Source organism: Mycteria americana, chromosome 6 (assembly GCF_035582795.1).
Source record: "Mycteria americana isolate JAX WOST 10 ecotype Jacksonville Zoo and Gardens chromosome 6, USCA_MyAme_1.0, whole genome shotgun sequence".
In the NCBI taxonomy this organism is placed as follows: Eukaryota; Metazoa; Chordata; class Aves; order Ciconiiformes; family Ciconiidae; genus Mycteria; species Mycteria americana.
Window position 1 is genome coordinate 33,130,303 of NC_134370.1, and position 14,424 is coordinate 33,144,726.

Sequence of the window (14,424 nt, forward strand, 5' to 3'; positions counted from 1 at the left end):
CTGACTAGTATCAATAAACAGAGAACCAGGATTTCCCTGAGCTGCAGAGGGACAGTCACAACATATTTTATTCTGCCTTGTCAAGTATGTATTACGTTTGTGTAACTGTTACGGCACACTTTTTCTGGAGGGTAAAAGAGGGGGAAGGGCCTCAGTGAGGTCCCAAGAATCTCATAACAGATAAGATTCAGGTGTTTTACATCTGGAAAGCTCTGCACTTGTACTGTTTGTACCCTGAATTTCAAGAACGACAACTCATCTCTTTTAAATTACACTCAACATTTTATTTTAATTTCATGGTGTTTATTCTTAAGACTAGACATATGAGCGCTGTATCTGAACATAAGTGGTGACACTGGTGATATGTGACACTAACTCCTCTCTGAATGTGATTTGGGTAATTTTGAATTATGTTTTGGGAGGCTTTACAGCAGAAAGAACAGAAAGAATAACTGGTTTAGAGAAAGGGCTGTATAATGAAGAGTAAGGCACTCTTAAATATTTTGTGGCAAGTCAGATGATTCTTTCTTATAGCTGCATCTTCAATGTCCTTAGAGAGAAAAAAACCTCAGAATGCCTGTGTAATCTCAGAATATCCCACCTTAGACAAGACTAACATCAATTGGACATTAAATATGAATATATCTGCATTGAGATGGCTGGTATTTGCACTTAAAATCCTTGTTTTACTATGATTTCAATATTCTATAACAATTTTCTTAATGCAGATTTTAGTATTTCAAACTTCAGTGCAGCCTCATCTATTTTTCATTTGGGATAAAACAGTTTATAACCACATCTTCTTCCCTACCAAATATAATTTGAAAAAGATATTTATCAGTAGTTAAAAATATTTCATTTTTTACATCAAGTCAAGATTAAATTATCTATATTAATGTAAATTTTCCTAGAGAAAGCAAGGTGTCTTGGTGTGATACTCAGTAGGAGATAATTTGGGTTTTTTTAGAAGAATGCCTGGCTAACAGAGAGACACTTTTACTTTTGAATGTATTTTATTATTTAATTGACCTTCCAAAGACACAGAAAAGCAAAAAAGACCCACCTGGTAACATGGTAAAAATATATATATCATGCAATTAATTTTATCTCTAGCATAAAAATAAGACATTCAAAATAAGAATCCACAAAGAAGATTAACTTTATGCCAGATCCCTGGATGAAGCCTCTTTTTTCAGAATAGCAATTCAGCTGTTGCTTACCTTTAGCACTAGCTAAAATGTCACTGTAGTTAGCATTAAATACCTGTTTGTCAGACACTTTCCTGTATTAAAATGGGTTTAATGTGCCACTGAACTGGTTCTTAAAGCTCTGACCAGCCAGAAGGAGCTACTTATGAGTCTCCATTGAAGCAAGTTGTGTGGTACTATATCAAATCATCAATAAGCCTATGCATGGAGCTGCTGCATGGTGGAAAGCCTGAAGGAGGGCGGCAGGGAGCAGAGGGACTATTGCTGCATTAGAAGGATGTGAAACATTCATATCATAAAACTGCAGGTTTAAAAGGGAGCCATTTTACCAAGAGAAGTGAGAGGACAGAGTCGCCCCACACTTGCAGCCTCTGTGTATCTGATGTGATTAGCAGGAGCAAGAAAAGTCTTGCTGCTGCTGCTGTCTGGGACATACACCTTCTCTATATGTAGTTGAATTGTCTCTGACCTTTTTTTAGGCCTTTAGGTAAAAAGTTGAGCACGTAATGTTTTGCAGCTTGTGCTTTGATCTTCTGGTCAGATGATTTTGGTTAGATCAGACTAAGCAAGCCACCTTACTGCAGTCTTCAACTTACATCATGTGAAAAATACATCATCATGTGAAACACACATTACATACATACAAAAGCTGAAGGAAATTCAGGTTCATCAGAAGAAGTAATGATATGAGTGATGTTTAACTGGACATCTATGTGTCACCAGTTAAACAGCACATCATACGCTATAGGCTTACTTAGTCTTGCTTTAGCATTAGTGCTTGTAAGTCTATGAAACAGATGTCCTGAGAGAGTCAGTGTAATAAGTTTGGTAAGACAAAGTATGAAGGCTATTTTGTATTTTCTAGAATTCTGAATCATATTTATTTTGTGATAGTTTGGACCAAAAAGCCTTAAAGCTTACACATTCCCACCAACACATACAATTTGACTCCAGATCTTTTTACCTTTATTTAAACTGGATGCTTGCATCCTACTTATAACTTTTGAGTTATTAATCTTCTATTGTCTCTTTATCTTACTATAGTCAGTTCTTTGCTGCTTTAGAATATATGACTGGTCTGTGTGAGGTTTTTTCCTTTCCCTAGAATTATTGGCTTCATTTATCCCTATCACGTTCACTACCTCTCCTGTTACGAGGTCTGACATTAAGAGAGTGTGGTAACTGGAAAACATAGCAGGAAAGCAAAAAGAAAGAAAGAAAAAAAATCTTCTTTCACTGTAGTTTCACTTAAAGTTTTCACTGTAAGGTAAAAACCAGATATTTCTAAGTATAACTGGCAACCCTTCTTGTGCTGTGAGTGTTATATTTTGTTGCTTATCTTTGGATTGTCAGGAATTGCTGCTGTTTTTCCCTGAGGTTCCTGTGGCTCTAATGGACCTAATCCACATTCAGATGATGAGACATTAAGCCAAGGAGAGACACCAAAAACCAATGAGCAGCTTTGGCTATTTGATTTTCTTACCATCTTGCAGACCACTGAGTACTTTTTCCTTGTCTCATTACAGATTCTTTCTTATTAACAGTCTCCTTAACTCTCCACATTTCATATGCTCATAGTGGTATGGATTTTAAAGAAATCACAAGATCCCATGTTTTACTGATGAAATTATTTACATATCAAGGACGCCAGCCAAACTGCTGGAGAGGACACCACTCAACGTCTGCTCAATCCTGTTGAGAGGATGCGAGAAAAATACAGGTTATGGATCGAGCTTTACTGGAGTGCCTTGCAAGGATTAATTTCACTAGAAAAAGATTACAGCAGCTGTTAGCATTGCTTTCCAATAACAATCCTCTTTGTTGTAAGATTTGAGGATGTTATTTCTCCTCTCACTTGGATGAAAATGCTCAGGAACAGTTTTCCTGGGCTGCGTGCCAGCCCTTGCATACCTAAACCATGGCTAATCTCACCTGTCGAAAAGTTAAATGTCTGGTCTAAGGTAATTGCCTGCTGTCACAGTTCCTGAGGACATGCAACTCACTTGCCTTAGGTACTAAGCTGTCACTGTAGCCACCTCACCACATGAACAGCTGTGGCAAAGGGTGACACTTGCACTTGTTTTGGGTGGGGTCACTCAGGTGCTGGACTTTCATACAGCTAAAGGTGGGCATGCATTTCCCCACTGCTGACCACCACTGGTACATGTATAACCTGGTAATGGTACCCAGCGTTGGTACTTTTGGTGCTTATCTGCAATATAAATAACTAATATTTGAAATCAACAAATATGGTCAATCATGGTAGTTGTAGTGATCCAACTTAAAGTAGAGGTGGTCAGTGCACAGTGCCACCATGGAAGATAGAGCTCAAAGCATCCGGAAGTCCTTGGAAAATTTCAATCCCTCTGCTGCAACCAGAGATTGGGATTACACTCTGATCCTTCTACCGTCCTTTCACTGGACATGCACTCTTTCCTGGGCTCTCTTTGGAAATTTATTATCAAATATTTTTTCCTTTTTTCTCTCTCCTAAATGTTCCAGCCACCGAGAGCAGAATACGGAACACGAGCTGCTGCATCACTGATCAAAGCAAGCCAAAATACCTTAGATCCAAATTTGATCCATAGGTATAGGTAAGTAAAATATGGATTGGTGTCAGCAGTTTAAAAGGAATGATAATTAGAGAGTGTTTGAACCTCCAGGTGGCAATGATATGTGTTTACTTATTTATTTTCAGCATGGCACTTCTGTCTAACAAGAAGAGAGATTTACAAGGCCTGATATCTGGAGAGAGAAGTGGGGTTGTCAAGGTAAAAAAAAAAAAAGAGAAGCAGGGACTTTTTGATAATAGTGTATCTAAAAGAACCATTTTAATTTCAACTTTTCACTGTATTTTATCAATATTACAGAAATAACATTCATGGAGATATAAAGCCCTGAAATTATAAACCCATCTTTGTGGCATAATGTTGTCTAAGATTCACTCAGGCTTCTCCCAAAACATTGTATTAATCTCCAGTGTTCCCTGATTGATGTGCTTCTTTGAAGTCATCTCTTCTCAAACAGTTTCCCAGTAATTGTATCTTTCTGATTTGATACAGATTCTTCCATGCCAGTTGCTCCTACTCAAACCCTTCATGGATCTGATACAGGGAGATGGAATTGTTGTGCATGCTAATTTTGCATTATTGTTGACAACAAATCCATCATAAGCTGAGCTGGTAGACTATTATTCAGAAAATATTTTCCTTGATTAATTTCTCTATTTTGCATTTCACTAATGCAAATTGTCTTCCACTGTGCTTAACAAAAGAGATCTTTAATAGATCCAAGACTGGACCAAACCTTACCATGTTCATCTCATTCAGATTGCAATGCAGTTAAATTATTTTGAACTCACTCTGAATATAGTTCACTGTTCAGTAGATATTTATTAAATAGACTACTTGGATGCAGCAGTGAAATTCAGCAAGTAACAACATATTTGTAAAAACTTTTTGCTGCTAGTCAATTAGCTCATATGTCACAAATGTCCCATGCAGAACAAGAACCATGTGAGAGACACCAGAGATTTCTTCTGTTCTCCATGAGCCATAAATGTTCTTCCACATCCTAGAACATGGAAAGAACATGAATGCGACTCTGCATGTCAATGTTTATGGATATGAATTGCCTACTAGGAGTGAAACATAAACAGACCCAAGTCAAAATTTCCAAAAATTTTCTTCCGCTATGTGAAATCTACTTCCTACTGTGATATTTAATTTTAATACAGGCAAAATCTCATGCAGACAGAACTGTTTATTTCTAAGTTATGTTTATTTCTAGGTTATGTTTATTTCTAGGTTATGGTCCAGTGTTTCTTAACCTTCTACTATCTGTGCTGGTTTTGACTGGGATAGAGTTAATTTTTTCCATAGTTGGTAGTATGGGGCTATGTTTTGGGTTTGTGCTGAAAACAGTGTTGATAACACAGGGATGTTTTCATTATTGCTGAGCAGTGCTCACACAAAGACAAGGACTTTTCTGCTTCTCACCCCACCCCACCAGTGAGTAGGCTGAGGGTGCAGAAGAAGCTGGGAGGGGACACAGCTGGGACAGCTGACTCCAGCTGCCCAAAGGGCTATTCCATACCATATGGCATCATGCTCAGCATACAAAGCTGGGGAAAAAAGAAGGAAGGGGGGGACGTTTGGAGTGATGGTGTTTGTCTTCCCAAGTAACCGTTAGGCGTGATGGAGCCCTGCTTTCCTGGAGATGGCTGAACACCTGCCTGCCCATGGGAATCAGTGAATGAATTCCTTGTTTTGCTTTGCTTGCATGCGCGGCTTTTGCTTTACTTATTAAACTGTCTTTATCTCAACCCACGAGTTTTCTCACTTTTACTTTTCTGATTGTCTCCTCCATGCCACTGGGGAGGAGTGAGCAAGTGACTGTGTGGTGCTTAGTTGCCAGCTGGGGTTAAACCAAGACACTTTCTTAAACTTCAGTGAAGCCCCAATTTACAACAAGATCTTAACCCGAATGAGCAGCATTTCCAGAGAGAGAGTGCTAAAAAGAATATTTTCATTTGTTCACAGAAAACTAGTTTTCATCCAGAAATAATTTAGTTTGGCTTGCCACCTTTCTGCTCAGCTTTCTTCCCTGTATGCCACAGATCCAGTCATATGAAAAAAAATAGATTCAGATATATTGATTTTCCTCCTGATGGCTGTCTGTCATCAGACAGGTGTAGGAATCTCCTACAGAGGCAAATGATTGAGTTTGCTGACAACTTCATGCTGTAGTTTTATTTTCTGCTTTTATTTTTATTTTATTTTCTCACAAGCCATGCCAGCTGAACCTGAAGGTGAGCCGAAAAGCTAGTGAAATGTAAAATATGAAGGTAATTAATTTGCCTCTGACCAGGCACATAACCTTAGCTGTCTCTATGCTAGTTTGTGTTACACTACCTACTTGTGCCTTCCAGTCCCAGAAATCCTCTTGAAACTGAAAGCACCACTAGTATAAGCAAGCTACTCTCCAGCATGAGGAAGAAGATAACAACCTGTCTTTGTAGGAGGAAGGGTCTATTAGCAGTGCTGGGTTGTTATTCTATCTGCATCATTTTGAAACAGGTAGAAAGGAAATTGTACATTCAACACACATCTAACCCAGGGACATATTGCCAGTAGCTTTTCCAAAAAGTGTTACTGCTCAAATAAAGCTGATCTATGAGCCTCCCAGCTCAGAGAGTTTTACAATGCGGTCAGCATTTTCTCCTTTTTTCCCTTGATTGAGCAGTCACAGATTTAAAACTGAGAGATTTAACCAGACAGCATAAGAAGGAACACAGAACATATGATTTAGGTATCCAGAGCAGAGCTATACATCCCATTGGAAACCATGGAAGTCAAAAGGCAAAGACTTTCAGGGTCACCTCCCATGTAAGGTATAGGAGTGTGGGAGAAGGCAGCGATGACTGGCAATGAATGCTCTCAGGCAAAGGGTACCACAAGAAAACCCTGCCCACACCAACAGCATCCTGACAACCACCGAGGTACCGGGTGGCTGCGCTGCTTCCCTTGCCACGGTCAGTGCGTGATAATGCTGGTGAAACACTGACATGAATTAACCACAGAACCAAATGGATCGATCTGATCCTGTTGTTAATGAGATGTGACTTGAGGTGGAGCAAATTTGTGGCACTGATGCTAAAGGTTGGCCCAGAGGGTTTAAAGTGATAATTCTACATCCCAGTGGTACTCAGAAAGCCAAGTTCTGAAATAGATGCTAACAATAAAACAGCAATTTCTTTTTGCTTTAGAAGAAATTAATCTAATTTCAAGTGCCTATAGTTGTAGTCTCTGCCGAAGGCTGACAGATTAGAATGGATTGGAACCAGCCAGGAAAGTTCTTTGTAATTCATAACAGGGTAGACACAGTGATCTGGATTTAAAAATAAAAATCAGTCTGAACCTTGCTTGGAAATGAAAGGGAAACCATTCTGACTACTGAATCAATTAGACTGGCAGCTTTTAACTGACAGTTTCTGAGATTTAAATTGAATATTCCAACTCAAGTCACAAGTGAAAATGATTGCAGGGGCTTTAATCACTAAGTGTTCTCCTCACTAGAAGTGTGATCCATGGAAGGGAGGCCCAGGACTGCAGTCTTCTTTGGTGCTTCATATCAGCACTGAATTGTCTTGGTGGACACCTGGGGAGCCAGGAATGAGAAGTTCAAGCCAGGGTGATCAAATATGGACAGCATATCTCCAAGGTACAGCCACGGTACTGTCTCCACTGCTAGGCTGATATAAATTTTTCCTCTTCCCTCTTTTTTTTTTTTTTGATCTATGTCTAGTTCTGAGTTTGTGGTGTTTGGGTTTTTTCTTTTTAGCTGTTTTTCATTTTGAAGAGCACTCAATCCCTCAAAGTAAGGAAAAAAAATGCCCTGTGAAGATATAGAAGACTCTCTTTCTCCCACTCAGATCAATAGAGAATGTTAACTTTTGCTTTTTTATCAGTCTCTATTTATCTGCTTGCAAGCTGTCATATGTTACAGTCTCTCTGTGTGACTTACTGCGCGTGCTCTTTCCCTGCCACATTGCTCATAAACGCATCCCTGCCTCTTTCTGCTCCAGGAAGTCATTAGATGTCAAACACATGAAGTGCAGATCACTGGCAGTTTCCTAGAGAAACACAAATCAGAGAGTGCCCCTGTGCTTTAACAGTTGAATGCCCTTCTCTGGCCAACATTTGGAAATATGTGACAGCTGGGGACAAACTCCTGCCCATTGGAGCAATGCTGCTGAGGGGATGCCCAGCCCAGAAGCTCCATGTAGAAGAGGATTGTTCTGCATCTTCACAAAGAGACACGGCTTTGGTGTCATGTTTGCTTCATCACAGTGCCTTCCTGAGGTGGAATTTGAATGAAGATTTATAACAGTTTTGCTGTGTAGTGGCTGGCCTAGAAAGCTGATACAATCCTATGTCTCCTAGTAGATGGATTCTCACATAGGCCTGTGAGTTTGGGTTCAAAAGCTGCAATTATTTTCCCGTGTTTATGGTGGACTATAAGTGTGAGGAAAGCTGACATATGTTAGTATCACACCTTCCTTTCGACAGGGTAAAAACACTCTGAAAAGGCAAAGCTTGCATTTTAGAAGGTATGTCTGGATCTCATTTAAGGATACTGTGTCTTAAAATGGAACAGATTAATTTCTGGAGACCTATGCAGAGGATGAACTTGTTCTGATAAGCTCCCCTGAGAAGACCAAGCACAACTGAAGAATCTCTTGCCCTGGGAGGGTGGCAGGAAGGATGGGTCCTTGCTGTCAGAAATGAAAGCTGTGAGGTGGGAGCCAGATGCAGAAGAACTGGCACGTTGAACAGAAACAGGCAAGTGCCATAGGTTGACTACAAATGCCAGGAACCATGAATCAGGTTTTGCTGCTCATGAGGCAGTTCTCTCTACTGTTATGAAGAAACAGTGGCTTTAATGATGAAGAAATTGATATTCTTGTCATTAAGCTAATTAGTCACAATGCTTCTTCTACATCCTCTGTTTTCCATGGAAGTCTCCTGCCCAAGGACTATGATATCTGATGAGATCTATGGATTAATATAGACAGCAACAGGCACTAAGCTATGCCTTTAATCAATTCAGAATCCTGGGGCCGAAAAATATTTATGCAACAGTTGGAGACAGGGAGCACTACTTCTTCCCCTCACTGTGCAGACAATTTAAGAGACGTCGACTACTAAAAAATCTTTGAAGACAAATATTTACCATAGAGCTGTTACCTCTTTTCTAACATTACAGCCAGCATAAAAAAAAAAAATCTGTCAATGGTTTAGACATACTGCAATCTCTATTTATGGAGCTAGCTAAGATAGTAATCTTAGCAGGGTGAGGAACAGTTCTCTTATATGAGGAAGGGCTATGCAGTTTAAGCCTTTTCAATTTGGAGTAGAGCTAAGTGAGGAAGACATGATAGAGGTCTATAAAATCAATGGAGCAATGGAAAAGTGCACAGAGGACAATTATTCATTTTTTCTTCTAATGCAAGGTTTAAGGGGAATTAAATGAAATGAACAGATGACAGATTTTAGAAAGCATAAGAAAAAAGAACTTCACACAAAATGCAATTAAAACTGTGGAGCTCATTACCACAGGATGCTGGAGATGTTAAAGTTTATGAGTTCAAAAAGTAACTGCAAAACATACTGGAACAAAAATCCACTGAGATTTCTCTCTACGCAGGCACTATACATGTCTCAAGATTTAAGCTGCAATTCACAGGAGGTTTGGAGAACATACCTTGGAAATATCACTCTGTCTTAGATGTCCACTGCTTTCTACTGTAGGAGGGAAGGTATCTTGCCTTGATATACTTTCAAGCTGGCCTGGTGCAATGACCTTATGTCATTATTAATAGATTTGCAGCCACAGAAAGCTGTAACGATGAGACAAGACCATGGATACTTAGCTGTAACTGAAACCACTGTGACTATTGTTGCCTGTGGCATTAAAGCTTGCGCAGGAACACCTATCTCTACTAAATACATGCTTCTAGCGAAGAGCCACAGCAATGCTCTGGTTATCAGCTTGGACATCTCCCATTTTTCCACCTGTAAAGAACTAAAAGAACTGATTTCATTTTAGCTTTTATAATTCTTCAACAAAGCAATCTGAAGATGGAAAATGAACTTCAGTGACTTGAATACTAGACAAGAAGGTAGAAAATGGCACATGACTTTGACTTGAGTGAGACAGAGAGAGTGCTGAAGAGCTAAAATACTTACTAAAGAATTGACCCTACCAGGGTTAAAGCTGCTACGTATCTCAGTGCAAGTTCACAGGAGAGTGCGCCAGTGCTGGGTGGCAGGAAAGCTCACATGGATGCCATGCAGAAACCTGATAGATAGTTATACTATAATGCAGTCAACTGGAGCAGATCCAGTATTTAGAAAGGCAAATACAGGCTTAATGTGGCTTGATTGTTCAACAAATTGCACTGGGATGGAAAAGGTTATGCCCTTTTCAGCCTGCTTTACCTCAGCATCCAATGTTATCAGGTTTTCTCCCTTTGACATACATTTTGACAAAGAACTTTGAAAACTAGAAAATCAGAACCAGAATCAGCTTAAATCTAATACAACAGAAATTCTCGCCTTCCAGTAATAGTCTCCTTGCAGAAAAAGTGGGGATAACTCAGAAATATGATAGTTATGGTATGTAAAAACTGTCTGAGTCTTCCTTCCTTCTACTTATTTTTCCTCTGGTCTGTTTTTACTCCTGATTTACACCAGTACACCTGAAAAGATAATGAAACGTGGTTTTAGGATTGATAATTCACAAGGTAGGGTCTGCAGAGAGAGTTCTTATATGTGTATTTGATGTGATTTCCAGAGTGGCTGTGGCAGCATGTGCAATAGCACAGTAATCTTTCTGCCACCTCTGTTAGACAGAAACCTGTTGCTATACTTAACTGGATGTTCCTAGTGTCTTTTAATAAGAAGCAAAAGACATTTAGGTGCTTATTTTATCTTGATTAACAAAATTGCCAGGAACTTCATGCCAAAACATTCATGACAGCAATTTTAGCCATCAGTCTGGTCTCCCAGTAAACATCGAGTAATAAATTTAAAATTAAAAAAAAAAAGGGGGGGGGAGGAATGGATCAGAACCTGGATTATTAATGAGTAATTAAATAAAGATTAAAGATGTATTAACCTAGAGTCTGGTCATGGAAATTTAGCTGTCAGATGATGTGGGGGCTGACTGTTTTGCGGGAATCTGATGAATGCAGGCTGATGGGAAGCTGTCACAATGATGAAACAAGCCCAGCCTGGGCTAATAGATTTATCTATTTCTACCTGGCAGATTATAATAGGATCTGGAGTCATCCCACTGATCAGTGGATATCTGTAGAAAGCTCACCACACAAAGAGTGTCATTAGGATTGAAAGGGAATATTTTTTGGAGCTAGATACCTAGAGACATCGTCACTTGACGAAAAGCAGAGAGGGAAGACTGCATGTTGGGGTATAACTTGTAACAGATTGTCAAACCATCTGCAAAGAAATAGCTAAAATAGCTGGTGTGGTGCTGTTGCCTGTTCACGAAGAATTTCCACAGGAGATTCCTTTCCTTCCCATTTCCCTGGGGAGCTAACAGTGCTGTACATCTAGTGCTGCATATTTTTGTCTGAATGTGTAGACATTTTGATAAAGGAGGGGCTGAAATAATCAGTACTTCCAAAACCTCCGGCTGAAACGCTGGACGAGTCAGTTGACTCTTCCAGTTTGCTAAAGGTAGGTGCTAATAGAACTCACTTGGAAAGCTGGAGAGAGTATCATTAAGCAGTTGACTGCCATAAAAGACCAGATGACAGCACATGTGATATCTCTACTATACGTGTGTGAAACTAAGCCTTCTTCTGGCAATTGTACTGGAACATGGGGTCGTTCCTGAATGCAAGCACAAATCAACTTCATTTTTATTGCTTGAGATCAGAGGGGTCAGTGCTGAAGAAAGGTGCTGAAGGCATGTCCATGCCATCTATATGATATGTCTCCCACATCTACTGAGAGAAAGAAAATACGGAAACCCTCAGCTGATTCCATAAATGTGCATGAACCCACACAGTGGAGAAAATGTCTCCCAGTGAGCAGGTTATTCCTATGCCACATCCACACCCAGCTCTCACAAGATTGTCAGTAATGTCTTGGTATTGACTTGGCTTAAGCCAGTCTCAAACATCTCATTTTGCACAGTCCAGAGGACCAACCATATTTGTATTAGAGATCTGTCAAAGTCACATTGTTCAAATCCTAATAAAAGTTGCCAAAGCCATTAAGTTTTGCTTCCTTTTATTTTTCATCTTTCTATGAATTCTGGAGAAAAAAATAATGTTTTATTCCTCTCCCTATCAGTTTTGAATTGCTCCTTGCATGACGGCAGCAGCCATCAGCACCAAAACAGTGGCCAACACAGCCCAAACACAGTCAGTGTCTTTTTTGATTTTTAATATGAAAAAATTAACAACCCGGAAGCTGCTTTAAAACAAAAATTAAAAAAAACTAAGCCCACTCAAAAGTCAGTATTTTCAAACACAGATTTTGCATGTATGAAAGGGAAAAGTGTGACAAAAAGATCAGTTTTGCTAAAAAAGAAAATTGTTTTTAAATCGATGCTTTAGTGTAGAAAATGAATGACCATGACACTATTAGGAAAAAAGCACCAGAAAAAGCAATTCTCCTTTCCAAGATATTTCAACACAAATAAGCAAAATATATAGTGTACGATGAAATAATATTATTCCTGTTTTTCAAACCAGAAAGTTTAAACTGAAGTAGAGCTAAAGGGAAGTTGTTATGTACACATAATACCGAAGAAGTCTATAACAAAGCAAATTTTGTGCAAAATTCCTAAATACGACTGACTTTTTCTTTCGGTAGTATATTTATGGTCATGCTGTCCAGTCAAGAAATAAAATGTGCAAACAATAAATGGAAGGCATTTGATTCAGATATCAACAGCAACAGAGGTCAAGGGCAGGATTTTCAGAAGCTGTTATGAAAACAGAACTGATATTTTTAATGGGAAAAAGAAAGTACAAGCAATTTGGAAAGTCCAATTTATCTGCAGTGGCCACTGGATTTCTATTAATATTAAATACAGTGTTGTGATCCACCAGCCTTCATTCAGTGACAAAAGATAAGAGCTTCCTTAAAGTTGGACCCCTGGGATTGTATATATCAACGGCACCTGACGTATAGACATGCAGCTGCTGCCCTCACTGGGAAAAGATAGTTAGAAAACAGAAAGGCAAAAAAAACCCCAAAAAACTGTGGTGTCAAGGAACAACTCTTCATTCAACTCTTGATCTCTGTCAATGAAGGTCTGCAAAGACAGTGAGACTACAGATACTTCTGCAAGTACTTCAGACAAGTACTTGGACAGAAGAACAACTTCTTGTCTCAAATTCGCTTCTCGTTTAGAGTGCAAAATGCCAGTGATTTATTAAATGGGCAAACAATAAACAGTTTTAGAAAAAATACTGTATTTCCATCTCTCTCCTCTGAGCACATAACAATACATGTTCTTCCACATGTTTTTCTGTACCTGCAATACACCTTTACTTATAAAAGTGGCTTGTAGTGGATGGGACATTTAATGAAATCTCATTTGTCCCTTTGCTAGTGTCCTTCAGAGAAAAATATAGGATCTTATTGCTCATGTGGGATCTGAGCCAAAACTTCTTATTAAATTCTGTGGGTGTTGGATCAAGAGGCTCTAAAAAGTAACAGGAATAAATGGGATCTCCTGGCTAACCTTTCATTTTTCTTTTTAAATAGTATTTCATATGCTTTGCCATTTTATGTACACACCTCTGGCTTTGGACCAAATCCTAGCGAGTGTAAATCAGCCTCACACCACCCAGTACATGCAGTAGAGCTACGCAAGCTAACAGCAAGCCTGGAACTGGCCCACTGCAAATAAGTTATAGATTTACCTGCTTGTGTATCACACTACTAGTTCCTGTTATTGCTTTGTAAAGTGCTTTGGGAAATTAAGGGAGTAGTAGCAGCTACATTAAATTAGATTCCGGTCTAATACAATCTGACCTGTATTTCACAGTAAAAGGACTTCTACTTTTGAAATGCTGAGCAATAATTTTGTATAAAGTATTTGAAGTAAGGTACTTCAGATGGCTCTATGCTACCCTGTTCAGAATCATACGGGAAAACCTATTGCTGGCATACTGTTTTTCTCTCCTCCTAATTATCATTAATACTAATCAATAAGTGTATGTTAGTTCAATCTCATTGTTACTCCATAACATGTAGTTAAAAATTACGATAATGAATTCCAACTTCTCCAGCTGAATGTAATAAAATGGTGATTAATATTCCCCAGGGCTGGGATGGAATATGATTCAGGGTAATCTAAAATAGTTGTAAGTGAAAAGTTTGATATCCATCAGTTACTGAAGCTGACACAGTAAATGTAAGGTGTGATTAGCAATGTGGTCAAGCAAGTAGGTCACTGCTCTCTGTTCAAATTATGAGTACTGTGACCAACGTGACTTAGTCAAAATTGTTTGGCTGAGTATGAACTGGTTGTGTCCTCGTTTTCCCCTTGTTCAATTTTTGTGTCTCTGTTACTCTTGAAATCTGTCCACGTATAATGCATACTTCTGTATTGAATGAAAAAAGCAAACCTCCCACTTCGTTAAATAAAAATTATTTTTCCATGGGCCTAG